The 857-nt window shown below is 44.5% G+C and overlaps 1 non-coding gene across 1 annotated transcript; it reads left to right on the forward strand.

Annotated features, from left to right (window-relative positions):
* Positions 1 to 315: 315 nt before the first annotated feature.
* LOC120070397 (small nucleolar RNA R71) lies at positions 316 to 419 on the forward strand. Its single transcript, XR_005479891.1, has one exon. It is a non-coding gene; the product is annotated as a small nucleolar RNA R71 (small nucleolar RNA).
* The last annotated feature ends 438 nt before the right edge of the window (positions 420 to 857 follow it).

Below are 857 nucleotides of genomic sequence, written 5' to 3' on the forward strand. Positions count from 1 at the left end.
CACCTTCTGCTGATTTGATGCGTTTCCCAACGTTATGTTCTGCAGAAGGCTAGTCATCATAGCCACTTGAGCAGAAAGTGTGGCTATTGCATTGGAATCGATAAAATTAATGTTCTGAGATCTCTTCTTCTTGTCAGCTCTTCCATCATACGTATCATCCACCCATTCCATATTGTGTTTAGCAATGCGGCTAGTATCTCTTTAGCCTCGGTGTAAGATTTCTCCATAAGTCCACCAGCTGCTGCTGCGTCTGCTGCCATCTGCGATGCTCTATTCAGTCCTCCATAAAACATCTCCATTTGGATAATTAGAGGTAGTCCATGGTTCGAGCAATTCTTGACCAAGCCCTTAAAACGCTCCCATGCGGTGCTTAAAGTCTCAGCATCTTATTGTTTAAAGTTCATAATCTCTCGACGTCTCTTCGTGTTGGTGGTAGGTGGGAAGTATTTTTGCATAAATTTTTCCACCAACTTCTCCCAGGTGGTGATTTCACTAGGCTCCAGTGAGCTCACCCATTGTTTTGCTTCATCACGCAAAGAATAGGGAAACAAGGACAGCCTAATTACCTCTAGGGTGATTCCAGGAATCACAAATGAATTACACGTTTCCAGGAAACGCTTCATGTGGGCTTGAGGATCTTCACCATGACCACCTCCAAATTGTCCAGCAGACTGGAGCATTTGGAGCATAACAGATTTCATCTCGAACTTGGTTCCATCCCGCGTTGGGTATATGATTCCTGGAGAGAAATCATACAGTACAGGGGACGCATACTCACTCATGGGACGCGTGCTGCTATTTGCCATCAGGATTGCATTCTGTGTAGCATGAACTAGTTGCTAATTTTCCTGTTCTTC

The sequence above is a fragment of the Benincasa hispida genome, chromosome 1, assembly GCF_027475165.1.
Source record: "Benincasa hispida cultivar pf3 chromosome 1, pf3_genome.v1.1, whole genome shotgun sequence".
NCBI lineage: Eukaryota > Viridiplantae > Streptophyta > Magnoliopsida > Cucurbitales > Cucurbitaceae > Benincasa > Benincasa hispida.